The 13747-nt window shown below is 37.8% G+C and overlaps 1 protein-coding gene across 10 annotated transcripts in view; it reads left to right on the top strand.

The window, feature by feature from the left end:
* LOC127646410 (amyloid-beta A4 precursor protein-binding family A member 2-like) overlaps positions 1-13747 on the top strand; it is a 110141-nt gene that overhangs the window by 8860 nt on the left and 87534 nt on the right. For 7 of the 10 annotated variants that reach the window (XM_052130084.1, XM_052130040.1, XM_052130030.1 and 4 more), the window contains exon 2: positions 9021-9057. The exons of the other annotated variants lie outside the window; for them this stretch is intronic. The gene's annotated coding sequence lies outside the window, so the exon portion shown is untranslated. The remainder of the gene's footprint in view (positions 1-9020; positions 9058-13747) is intronic. 10 annotated transcript variants of the gene reach the window in all.

The raw sequence follows: 13747 nt of genomic DNA on the forward strand, positions 1-13747 counted from the left end.
AGAGAGCGATGTTGTGATGTTAACCCCCAACTTAAAAAGTTTTTTGACAGGTAGTGGTCTGTTGAAAAGTAAAGCGTTTTATATTTTGACATTAGATCAAGAATGAGCCAGACACTTCCACAGCTTGGGAGATCAGGGATGATCTTTACTGTGGAAACAGCACTGTCGTTTACTTGGTATATGAATCTGAGGCCTGCTCTGACTGATGGGTCTCAAAATGGATTAATAGTTCCAGCATGAAAATTTCCAAAGCGGAGGGTTCTAATATATGGACTGTCAGGGAACAGGATAAAGTGGGTACGGAGACAAACACACATTGGAGGAGAGCATGTGTATGGAATTTTTTGCTGTCAATTAGACTTAAAGACATTTCCCAGGCCTGTCCTTGAACCAATGATATGCATCATTAATATATGGCATATATTTGATGCTCTAAAGCCTTTTGGAACAAATGAATAGCAATTGAAATACTTGGTGGCTGGTCTGTGTCTACTATGTTTATGTAATTGCTTTAACAAGTACATGTGCTGCTCTGCTGAAATGCTTAAGGCCTGGATCCACTCTTTCCAACTTTTCTTAAAAGCTATACATTGAAGCGCATCTAAATAGATAAACCACTGTTCCAAAATAGATAAAACAGATAGGGTTTAGACCATCTCATAAGCTCTCTATAGGCAGGATTCATGCATTGCTGGCTTAGAGTTTGACTGAAACAAGGTATCTTAGAAGGCAGCATCATTTTCTATCTGGTCTCATAGAATCACAAATTTTATAAATCAGTTCATAAAATGTTTCACTGTATTCCTCACACAATGGTATCTTATGACATTTAAATAGAGCACAAGACTTGTTAGGCCATATTTTTAATGTTTTGTATACAGTGAGGAAAATAAGTATTTGAACACCCTGCTATTTTGCAAGTTCTCCCACTTAGAAATCATGGAGGGGTCTGAAATTGTCATCGTAGGTGCATGTCCACTGTGAGAGACATAATCTAAAAAAAAAATCCAGAAATCACAATGTATGATTTTTTAACTATTTATTTGTATGATACAGCTGCAAATAAGTATTTGAACACCTGTCTATCAGCTAGAATTCTGACCCTCAAAGACCTGTTAGTCTGCCTTTAAAATGTCCACCTCCACTCCATTTATTATACTAAATTAGATACACCTGTTTGAGGTCGTTAGCTGCATAAAGACACCTGTCCACCCCATACAATCAGTAAGAATCCAACTACTAACATGGCCAAGACCAAAGAGCTGTCCAAAGACACTAGAGACAAAATTGTACACCTCCACAAGGCTGGAAAGGGCTACGGGGAAATTGCCAAGCAGCTTGGTGAAAAAAGGTCCACTGTTGGAGCAATCATTAGAAAATGGAAGAAGCTAAACATGACTGTCAATCTCCCTCGGACTGGGGCTCCATGCAAGATCTCACCTCGTGGGGTCTCAATGATCCTAAGAAAGGTGAGAAATCAGCCCGGAACTACACGGAAGGAGCTGGTCAATGACCTGAAAAGAGCTGGGACCACCGTTTCCAAGGTTACTGTTGGTAATACACTAAGACGTCATGGTTTGAAATCATGCATGGCACGGAAGGTTCCCCTGCTTAAACCAGCACATGTCAAGGCCCGTCTTAAGTTTGCCAATGACCATTTGGATGATCCAGAGGAGTCATGGGAGAAAGTCATGTGGTCAGATGAGACCAAAATATAACTTTTTGGTCATAATTCCACTAACCGTGTTTGGAGGAAGAAGAATACCATCCCAAGAACACCATCCCTACTGTGAAGCGTGGGGGTGGTAGCATCATGCTTTGGGGGTGTTTTTCTGCACATGGGACAGGGCGACTGCACTGCATTAAGGAGAGGATGACCGGGGCCATGTATTGCGAGATTTTGGGGAACAACCTCCTTCCCTCAGTTAGAGCATTGAAGATGGGTCGAGGCTTGGTCTTCCAACATGACAATGACCCGAAGCACACAGCCAGGATAACCAAGGAGTGGCTCTGTAAGAAGCATATCAAGGTTCTGGCGTGGCCTAGCCAGTCTCCAGACCTAAATCCAATAGAGAATCTTTGGAGGGAGCTCAAACTCCGTGTTTCTCAGCGACAGCCCAGAAACCTGACTGATCTAGAGAAGATCTGTGTGGAGGAGTGGGCCAAAATCCCTCCTGCAGTGTGTGCAAACGTTTGACCTCTGTAATTGCAAACAAAGGCTACTGTACCAAATATTAACATTGATTTTCTCAGGTGTTCAAATACTTATTTGCAGCTGTATCATACAAATAAATAGTTAAAAAATCATACATTGTGATTTCTGGATTTTTTTTTTAGATTATGTCTCTCACAGTGGACATGCACCTACGATGACAATTTCAGACCCCTCCATGATTTCTAAGTGGGAGAACTTGCAAAATAGCAGGGTGTTCAAATACTTATTTTCCTCACTGTATGTAACCAACTACATCATTTACAAGCTTGTTCCAGCGCAGAAGGTTATTTTTCAGTTAAATCTGGTATTTTTAGGTTTAAGATTTTAAAAAAGGGTGTTCAGTTTTGTTTATTTAAAACTGGATAGAGCATTAACCTAAAAACATCATCAGCTTGATAAAACATTTAACTTGTGTTTAGAACCGGACAGTAGACATATTCCCTTGGAACCGCCGTGACACATGTAATGAACCATGAAAATCATTTTGTGAAAATGTTGCCACAGTCACACAATTTTCTTGAGATCAGGATGATAATTTTGCTGCATACCTATTGGAAGAGCCTTCACATCGTACCTATGATGCGTTAAAATTCTGTATTAGGCAGATCACTTGTTATTGTGACAGAGCTATAGCCTGACCTTGTCATTGGCAACTTTGCCAGTCTAAGTAGGCCATTAAAGAAGCCATTTTAAAGTGGATAGATAATCATTATCAAAGTTCTTGTGTCAGCACTTGCAAAAGAATCTTTGGCCAATTAGTCACCCTTGATTTAGTGCTAATCAAATTAAGACTTTAATAGACATTTTCTAACCTTCCTAACTGACTTACCACCCAACAAAGCCATTGTTTTCTAGTTTATCCAAGGCTTCGATATTAAGAGTAAACAAATTAATTCCATTTGATATAACCTAAATGGCAGCAACCTAAAGGGCAGTGTCCATTTGGCCTGGCATGAACAGATTCAGTTCACTGAAGTTATAATCCTTGTTATTATTAAAACTATGTTTAACTAAGGTTACCTTACGATTAAGTTCCATCAAGCTTGCTTTAACAGTTTTTCTGGCCCCAATGCAAAGGCAGTGGATGTGAAGACTCTTCAGTAGTCCAGCTCTTGATCCTCTCGCTGTCATGGGATGCTTGTTACAGGACAATAAAGATAATCTTGACCCATTATGGGTGGTTTATTGCTCCCTTTGCATTTAAGTTGCATAATATACTGTTGGTTAGCAAAACTATGCTTTTCTGCAGTGCAGAGCTCTGGGAGACAAGGGCACAGCAGACTGTAAACTCCTATAGGGGTTGATAGGGTGTAAAATGGCAGAGAAAAGGGGCTTATGCAAACCTGTGAAATAAAAAAGTGTGTTGCGAGGGAAGCCTAAGTGAGGAAGGAGATCGATGGGAAGAGATTTTCTTCTCTCCTGCAAAATCTGCTAGGCTGTGGCTGCTGGGATGTCAGCAGGCCTGGTACATTACTGATGGCTGCTAAACTATAGCCAGCGCTCGTACTTCAGAGCAAAGAGAGGAAATGTGCATTTGAATAACAGAGACAAGGAATCAGAAGAAGAGCACAAAGAGATTGAATGATTTAGAGCAAAAGCCTGAGAGAGAGTGAGTACCGTAGGGATAGTGAGATGGATCTCTATAATATGTATAGTTCCAGTCCCTACTGCTGATTGGTCAATACAGTGTTCCAGCTGTGCTAAAATACACAACATACAGCAGTAACCAGTGGCTGAACACATTGCGCACACAATACTGGCTCATGCTGGACGCCTCTGAACAAACAATAAATCAGACACAAGCATTGACGGCTTTTCTATTGTCTGTTCTTAAAAAAAAATATAAAAAGGTGTGTTTCTTCAAGTTTTTGTCTTTGTGACTAACAGCATTTCTTGTCATGTGTAACTCCGAGAGATCTTACAGGTCACCCGCCTGTTGCGGGTAGATGAGCAAAATAACCTGCGAATGAAATACATTTGGACGAGGAGATTGCAAACTGGATTCAGCCTCGTCGCATCTGGCAGGTGCTAGTTTCACACCCTGGCCATTTAATAGATTTGCCGACTTCCCAGATCCATGGTTTTGCCATTTCCCGATATTGTCGATCATCTTCTGTCAATTGAGTGTAGCAGTTGGCATTGGCATCGGGATCTACCTATAATCAGTTGAAATGAAAGCTACTTTTTAAAAGGTTTCTTAAGACCTTTTCCCACTGGAACTAAAACCTGTTTTATTTAGTACCATCATTTTCACACATGAGGAACTATAGTTCCTCTTAGCCATTAAGAGGGACTTTAGACAGACTTTTTTACCCTCAGAAGAGGGAGAGTGGGAGCTGTTGCAATCTTTATGATGCACATGCGAGGAGTAAACACACATGCAGGTTCTAGCCTGTTACTCAGAGGATTTTGCTAATTTTCACTTTCCTTAACAGATTAACATTAAACCAAAGACTAACAGTATCCAAAGACTATCGCCTGTTTCCCATATGTGTGTGTGAGGTGAGCTGAACTGCAGTGTGACTTTAACGGGAGACATCTGTACTGTGACTATACAGAAAATAAAATTATTTCTGAAATGTGCATAATGTTTATCAAGAGTGAGTAAATGAAATATATTATAAACATTCTTCATGAAATCTACACATACAAGTATTGTGTGCCTGTAACTGTGTGGTTAACTGGCATCAAATCTTCATCGCATGGATCGTCATTCTGTTTGTTGGGAATTCTGCTAATTTAATTCTGAATGTGTATTTCAGCAGCACAGACAGCGGCAAACCCTCATGTTAAGTTCTCTAGAGTCAGAATTTGCATGCACTATCGATGTGCACGTAATTTTCTGAAAAGTATGTGAATAAACACATTAATCCAAAGAACAAGGTGAGAAGGATTCATATTTTTGGCAAGAGTCACAAGGATCTTTAGTGCAGTTTTTCAGTGTGAGAATTAGGGATTCAACGATACCACTTTTTCTCTTCCGTTCGGAAATCTCAGTATCGGCCGATACCGATCCCAAGCCGATACCAGTGTTGTTTTTGCATAATCAGTTTAGAATATCTTTACTTTATTGTGTGGAACTAATTGGGAGTGCTCTTTAATATGTAAAGAAACACAAACCTCTAACTACACATTATTTCAATTAAAATGTATAGCTTATTAAGAAAAACTTTATTATTAACTAGTTTACTGGATAATATAGCTGCAAAATTAACATTAATTCCAGTCTTCAGTAGAAAAGACACCAGTGTCTTTTTTTTCCCCCAAATTTTTCAACTTGTATCTAATAATACACAGCGCTGTGAAAGCTAATAATAGCCATGAGTGCATCACCAGCCTGTGTGTGAGTTTGTGTCAACAGAGCAGCACCATTCACTAACGCGCCGGCTCTGCGCATACTATATATTTACTTATTAAACACAGCCTTTTGTGATTCACAGAGCTATCGCACATCTTCAAGTGGCTTTGAATAAAATGCACGAGTCATATGAACTACTTTAACTGTGTTTTAATAGTTCTTTTATGTCATTTTTGGAGCTTGACAGTAACAAATATGACTAACACACAGTATTGGATTTGGATCGGGCTCGTTGGACCGACACCCGATCCATCTAAAAGCTGCAGTATTGGAGCTGATACAAAACCATATTTAGACTTTTAACGTAAACATTCCAAAGAAAATTCTGTATCTTTTCTCCTCCCCTCATGTATTACATGTTTTCCTCTCACATTGATATTTGTTGTATTCTCTGATCTGTCACACACCTTTTAGTTTCCTTTGTCGGGCATTTTTAAAGTGGTTTCACTTAGGCACTCTATAAATAAAACATATTATTTGGTACAAGCAAGCATCTGTTATCAAGGTAACTGTAACAACAAGAAGAAAAATAAGCTTCTTTAGAGTCTGTCAGCATTGGGAGTGGTGTTTTCCACATGGCAGGATATGACACTTTAACCACACGAAGTGTGATGAACAGATAAAAAAGGGCTTGTAATAAAGATCTGCATGTAAACATATGCTTCAACCCTACTGCAGCAGCCCCTCTGATACCTTACAGATGTTATTTGTTTGTGAAGGCTGCACAGTATAAAATAAACCTGGTAAAGCCAGTAGTGCAATAAAAGGTGTATCTATTATTTGGCTTCATTAAAGCCTTTTCTAAGGAGCGCAGGTTGTTTTCCTCCTCCCATGGGAGCTTGAGTCATACAGTACTCAATCTTTACTTGAAATGCAGCACTCTTTTGAAGACACAGATAGGCTATGTGTTTACCACCATCTGCAGCACTGTGATGATGCACAGTGCATTAAGGTCCTAGTTGTTAGATTGACATAAAAATAAATTAGTTTTAGAGACAGAGAATTTTATATCTTCAAAAGTGGAATTTCTTAGAACTACCGACATTGTAAAAGTGAACACTGTAAAACCAGTACAGACACCCTTGTGTTGAGCAAGTGTGGTAAAGAATGGCCATTAATTGCGTCACCCAGGGACTAAAAACGGTTCATGGAACAAAAACGAGACCCGAAAACGAACAAAACTTTTAGCAGAACGTAAACGAAAACCGGATCAAAGTGATTTTCAGTTGTTTTGGAGAGAAAACTTTATTTTTAAATGCTGGGAACTGGTTATAAATGGTTAATTTTGTTCTGATAATTTTTCCTTGAAACTAAAGTCTAAAGGGTTTATCACAGTACATTGTTGGAACTACACCACTTCATCTTGCCCAAAAAAATGAAAAGTGCTTTGAACCTGAAGGAAACTGCTGCATTACACATTTCTGCCGGGTTTTGCCCAATGCTGCCGGGTTTTGCCCGAGAAGCAGATCTTTAATTAAAATGTACTTAACAGTTAATTAACTTTATGCTTGTTATGATTTATATTGTGATAAATTGCAAATATTATGTTTATTTTGAGAAAAGTTGCTTATTTTGGGCTTGTTTTTCCAGACCAGGTAGCTTGTTTCTCTTGCAAGATCTGGCAACACTGCAATTGGTATTTCACCCACCCATTAGCAGACAGTACTGTCATTATAAAATAACGCTATTAACCATTCTGTTATTTTGTTCTAACTAATAACTTTTTGGAAAGGAGACTGTGGAACTTTGGAAACGGAATGAAAAAATACAGTTTTTGCTCAGAATGAACCAAAATGATAAACATTTTGTTTTTAGTCCCTGGTGTGGCCACTGCTATTTGACAGGATTTTGATGGAAAATTAGACCCTGCTTCCGCCCCAGATGGCAGCTTTTATCAAAATGGCTTAGAGGGTACAGCTTTGTGATAGAAAGGAATGGAAAGATAGTGACGGAAGTCTAATGGAAAGTGTGTGTGTGTGTGTGTTCAAAAGAAGAGAAAGTGTGAAGCTATTTCTCTCTGGCTTTTCCTCAGTTTTTCCAGCTGTCCATAGAGCTGAATCCTATTTATCACCATGGTTTTTCCTGTAGCTGTTGTAGTGAACTGCATTTGAAAGTGCAGAGTCTACCAGCAATATATCATATAGCTGTAGTCAGGTGCATTAGTGCATACAATTATTCGTCATTCTCCAGACAGATAGATTATGAAAAACCATAAGCCAGCCGTCCGTCCGTCCGTCCATCCATCCATCTTCCATCCGTCCACCCATCCATCCACCCATCCATCCATCCATCCATCCATCCATCCATCCATCCATCCATCCATCCATCCATCCACCCACCTTTAAAGTAACTTTCAAACAAGGTTTTTGTCATGCCAACATAAAAGTTTGGTTTGACAAACATTACCTATATATTTAGTTTGCACATGATTTTTGTTTTCCGGTTTTCTTAAACAATTGATGCTATTTTAGTTAAAACGTCATAAACCATTAAACACACACACACACACACACACACACACACACACACACACACACACACACACACATACATACATTATTTATTTAGAAAATCCTTTACTTATGTTCTTCTCTTTGTCTTTCCCTGTCGATTGGTGAAGAGGAGAATTTTGTCCTCATTGTCATTGGGACAGGAGCAGAAAATAGGGTGTGACAGTGAAATCCCTCATTAGATCTGATTCTTGTCTCAGTCCATCTGGAAGATGCATGTCCCTTTGGAAATGGACAAATATATGGGACACTTCCACAATTAGGTGTACAAATTACTGGCAAAGTCAGTACAAGTCAGGGGGTGTATGTGGGCCCCCACCCCACCCCCCCAGTTAACAAGTGGCACTGTCAGCAACAGAGGAAAGAGAGCGAATCTGCATCACTTGCATATTCTGCTCCCTGTCTTGGGTGGGACGCCCCTCCTCCTCTTCCTCTTCGCTTTCTCAGTGTGCTCCAGAAGAGTAGCACAGTTGATTGAATTGGGCTCTTTGTGAGCTTGTACTCAGTAATCATGGCACGCAAATCAACTCTCTGCTTCAAACAGAGCCAAAGTCTGTGAGATACATGTCAATGAAAATAAGCTTCCTGTTTGTTTTTGCATTCTGGGTGGCTGTTTTAGACATCTGTCGGTCAAACTGGCCGCAGTCCTTCATCACTCATCATGATGTGATCATTCACTAGAATATAAATGTTTGGCAGTCATATTGTCTTGCTGGCCTCCCCTAGAAGGAGACACAGTTGTTTGCATATGTTTGTGTATATACGGATGAATTAACAATTGTGAGGGAAATTACTTTTACTACTCATTTATTTATTTATTTTTTTGTAACATCCATTAATAAAATGCTTAACTTTCTGTAGCTGCTGAGGGGAAATTGCAGTTTGCTTTTTGTGCAGCGATATTGCTCTCATTAATCTTTTTGTTTGTCTTTTCTAGTTTTGTGCCTGAAAGATCCTTCTCCCTGCAGAAATTGGTAAGTCTCTCTTAAGTTGAGAAAGCTCTCTGCACAAGCAGCCAAAACCACTGATAGCTGTTGTTTTTGTTCTTGTGCCTCATATCCAGAATCTGCAGTGGAGTTTAAATGCATACATTTTTTTTTTTTTTTAAATATGTTTGTGTTTGGGAGCAAACTATATTTACAACAAATTTGAATTATGGCTCTGTTTACACATCAGCATTTGAAATGTCCCACCCCCTGTCCTGATATGGAGAATATGATTGTTTGCAAAATATCCCATCCTGGTGAAACGAATGTTATGATTGGTTGTTTGGCTGACTGTCTGTCCCTTGCCTTCACGTTAACGCTTCCGCCACTTTGTGCGCTTAAATAGATTCCACAGTTCACTCTGCAGCGGCATCGCCTCAGTAGTTAAAAAGCCTTTGATACGTATCATTACTTATTTTAGGTGAGCATACGCAAAATCCTTAGAAAAATAGGTAGCCGGGCCTACTGTGTATACTTGCAAATGTGCTAGACTGCACTAATGTGAATGGCTTTCTTATGCGGAACACAAAAGGAGATGTTTTAATGAATATCTCCATTCATCTTTTCAATACAAGGACAGTAGATAGAGCACTAACTTTAAAGCTTTAAGGAATATTCCAGGTTTAGTACAAGTTAAGCTCAATCGACAGCATTTGGGGCACAATGTTGATTACCACAAAAATTTATTTCGACTCATTCCTCCTTTTCTTTAAAAAAAGCAAAAATCAAGGTTAAAGTGTGGCACTTACAATGGAAGTGAATGCGGACAATTTTTTGTACGTTTAAAAGCAGAAATTTTAAGCTTATAATTGTATAAAAGCACTTGATTTAATTCTTCTGTTGAAACTTGTGTATTATTTGAGCTGTCACATATTTTTAGTCATTTCAGGGTTTTAGGGTTTGTTGACATTACATTGTCATTGTAACAAATTTGTAAAATTGGCTATAACTTTGCTCAGAAAAGGTTAGTAAGTGATTTAATCAGACTAAAATCATGTTAACACACATACTGTTTACATCTTGTGGCTATACTTTTTAAACAGTGAGTATTTTAACCTTGCAAAAATGGCCCTCATTCACTTCTATTGTAAGTGCTTCACTGTAACCTTGATTTTTGCTTCTTTTGTTTTTTTGTTTTTTTTTAAGAAAAGGAGGGGCAAGTCAAATTTTTTTTTTTTTTGTGGTAATCAATAGTATACCACAAATTCTATTGATTGAGCTTAACTTTCATAGAACCGGGATATTCCTTTAAATATGTACCCAAAAGTATCCATTTGAAAATAATTTTTCCATTAAACTGAGCTGAGAATACTACATTTCTTAATGGTAGCTGAAGGAATAATAAAATATAACTTTGTGAATTACAGCATTACAATCTTTAGTGTTCTGTAGGTGCAGATTAGGTGTAGGCCTGCTCATATCTGCTAAATTAATAACACCAAGTTATTAAACGCTAAAGTTAGATATGCTGTAAATCCACCTGAATAAGGAAGAGAAAAATAATTCATAGCGCTTGTCTTAATGCCACTCCCGATCTGATCAGTTGCACATGTGTTGCACTCTCCAAATGAACGTGACAGGTTAACAACACAGAGACTGAAATAAAAGACAGCGCTAATATTCCCAGTACGATTGTACACAGTGTGATTGTAGCTCAACTTCATCCATCATGCAGGTATACACCAGCATCAGACCATAACTGCCCTCAGCATGATTTATATATATATATATATATATCTGTGGTGTTGATGCCATTGTGTAATTAGCTAGCGAAGTGGATTTACATGTAATAAAGTTATCATGAGTATTTTAAAGTGATCAGGGGATGTCATACCAACTGAAAGCAGAGGGGAGATTTTAAAACAAGAGTACTTCATTCATAAATCACAAGAGCCTACCTTCACGCTGTGGACATACTGATATGCCTCGTGCTCATGAAACTCCAAGAGACAACACAAAGTCATTAAAAATATCTCTGTAAGACACTTCTGACCATCTTCTCGTGTCATTCACCAATCGGGTTATTGTTCAGGTGAGTAGATATTTTGAGTGTTAAACCGGGATGAGGGAAGAGGTGCAACTATATTTATCCACACACACACACACACACACACACACTTGAAAGTGTTTGTTTTATTTTATGTTCCGTTTACAACAATCTTAATCACATTTAAGCCCTAAAAGATTTAGGGTGACAAAATTATTTTTAAAAAGTACAATTGTAAATTTCTTGAACTTGAATGTGTAAATACAAGCTGTCACTGTTGGAAATTTCTAATCAAGTAGACAACTAGATTTCTCCAACCAGGTTGCCTTGCATTCTAATAAAGAACATACAATTTGAATAATGTCAGAGTACATTTAAAATAAAATATTTTTTTTAAATAGAATTGTTAATCATCCATAAGTTTGATAAAAACTTTGATGACATTTTTTTGCCGTATCGCCCAGCCCTAGTGTGGATACAATAAGAGGTTCTCTATCTCACCAGCACATGTTAATCTATGCTCAGAGGACCCGCACTGATGCTGTGGGGTGGAGTATTTTGGGAAATGTCTTTAAAGATGTGACGAGGTTGAGGAAGAACCACAGAGATGGCTGCCGCAAACTACGCTAGGCTGCAGCTCCCCCCTCAGCATGTATACTTCTTTATTTATAAGAATATTAGAAGAAGATTAAGGTCTCTTTGTGTATACAGTGCCATTTCAGCACTGTTTGAGTGCTTTCAGAAAAGGGCAGAGACAGACATTTTTACCAGTTTGCACGAGGCAGAATAGGGCGGGGTCAGACTGAGAAGGCTCTTTGTGAAGACTGACAGGAGTCTTATGTTGTGTCTCTTCCACTGTCTAAGAGTGGCTGGTGTCAAGTGATAATTAGGAAAACATGCAATACATTTTTTCTTCATCTTAGAGGCACTATCTGTAAGCACAGCCAAAATCTAGTTGTGTCGGGTGGAAGGGGGAGGGGCACAGAGACAAGCTTCCTGAAAGGAATTGGACATGAATTCTAATGATACTGATAATTGAGTCAAGTCATTTTTATTTGTATAGCGCTTTTCACAACACACATAGTTTCAAAGCAACTTTATAGAAAATGAAACTAATATCTATAAAGTCTTATAGTCCCCATTTTGTAATTGTAAATTGTGTATAAAAATACATAATTAAATAATAAAATAATAATTGTATTAATAACCCCAGTGAGCAAGCTGAAGGTGACTGTGGCAAGGAACACAAAACTCAATAAGATGTTTGTTAATGGAGAAAAATAACCTTGTGAGAAACCAGACTCACTATGAGACCAGTTCCCCTCTGGCTAACATCATGAATAAAATGTCAATATTAGTTATTTATGTGCAGTGCAAGTTATGGTTTAAAAGTAAGTAAGTGTTAAGGGTCAGTGTTTAAACAAAGATTTTGTAAGAACTGTAAAATTAATGACTAATGTCTTTGAAGTTCATCCTGGATTAACTGCAGAAGTTCACATAGATGTGTTGTCCTTTGTTTGGCTGATGAAGGTTTTTGTTGGCAATATTTGACCATATATGCATACCATTTTAAGAGTAAAATCCATCTTTAGACCAAGATGATGCAGGCAGAGATCAAAGAGGTGCATCACAGTTCACCCACCTGTCAGATCTTCTCTGTTTTAATGTTTTTGTCACATGACAACAAAATTTCTACCTACGTGTTGTTTGCACCAGATGACTTTGATTTGCTGGACAAATGTTTTTCAAATATTAATCATGTTTTAAAATAAAATTGTTTCACTGCATTTTGTTTAAAGAAATAATAATGAAAGATTATTCAGCATAACGCATGCCAATATTTCTTTTTTCAAGAATTTCAGCTTGTAATTAGACTTTGTATTTTTTTACTGTCTCTGAACGGTTGCACAACATGAATTTTATTTATTTTAAACCCACGAAAATATATCGAAATGACTTTGAATTCAGTAATTGAAAACATCATCATAGAAGAGGTGTATTCAAGTCATTGTTTTGTGTGAAATTGCCTTTGTAATTTATTTTTTAATATTTGATAGACGCAGACTAAAAATAGCGATGTGCTTATATTAATTTCATAAAAAAAGATATATATATTATGCAAGTATGTGTGGATGACACTGGCACATGCGTTCTACTGTACATGGAGAAAACTGTTAAAATGTAAAATGTTATAAATCACTGAATCAAGCTGAAAAAATTAGGTTACACCAACAAAACAAATTTAAGGGTTAGATCAGGTAGAAATAGCTTTTTAAGATAACAATTGCTGTTTACCCCTTTTTGCTCTGTACAGTATGTGTGATTTCTGTCCTTAACTGGATTGTTATCTATTTTTGATTGTTGGGTCATGTAGTAGCTTCACTTTAATGAACAGGAGCATGTGAGGTGTCCCTGGCACTTCTCATGACAAATCCAATTATGTTTCCCTGTTTCATTCATATGTCCTTTTTATGTCATTGTATGTCACTTGGAATGTTATTGATGCTTTTGGATTGGTGATTGTAAATTAAATAGTCTTCCAGATTCCGATGCTCTCATTCGCATTTCTTACTTTGCCCTTGTATTTTATGCAGAGCACAGCATCAATAGGTGGGGATGTGTTGCATTTGATGAAATATGATAGTGCCCCTCGTCTTACAAATCAAGCAATAATGGAAACATTTGCATACA

This window comes from Xyrauchen texanus, chromosome 1, assembly GCF_025860055.1.
Source record: "Xyrauchen texanus isolate HMW12.3.18 chromosome 1, RBS_HiC_50CHRs, whole genome shotgun sequence".
Taxonomy (NCBI): Eukaryota; Metazoa; Chordata; class Actinopteri; order Cypriniformes; family Catostomidae; genus Xyrauchen; species Xyrauchen texanus.